Source organism: Oryzias melastigma, linkage group LG16 (assembly GCF_002922805.2).
Source record: "Oryzias melastigma strain HK-1 linkage group LG16, ASM292280v2, whole genome shotgun sequence".
Lineage (NCBI taxonomy): Eukaryota > Metazoa > Chordata > Actinopteri > Beloniformes > Adrianichthyidae > Oryzias > Oryzias melastigma.
This window is the reverse complement of record NC_050527.1, coordinates 4,998,146-4,998,349: the sequence shown is the minus strand read 5'-3', so window position 1 is coordinate 4,998,349 and position 204 is coordinate 4,998,146. Positions and strand designations below refer to the sequence as shown.

Below are 204 nucleotides of genomic sequence, written 5' to 3'. Positions count from 1 at the left end.
AAAAACAGATAAAAATAGAAATAAATTACATAAAATACATAAAAACCAGATTAAAGATTAAAAACAAAGATAAAACAATAAAACACACCAGCAGAACAGAGTCTCATACAGTGTCAAAAGCCTGGCGGTAAAAATGGGTTTTAAGAAGTGTTTTAAAAATGGACAGTGTGGACATCTGCCGAATGCTCAGTGGTAAAGCGTTCC

The 204-nt window shown here is 32.4% G+C and overlaps 1 protein-coding gene across 2 annotated transcripts in view; it reads left to right on the top strand.

The window, feature by feature from the left end:
* LOC112143804 (carcinoembryonic antigen-related cell adhesion molecule 1) overlaps positions 1-204 on the top strand; it is a 10,239-nt gene that overhangs the window by 7,410 nt on the left and 2,625 nt on the right. The gene's annotated exons all lie outside the window — the stretch shown is intronic.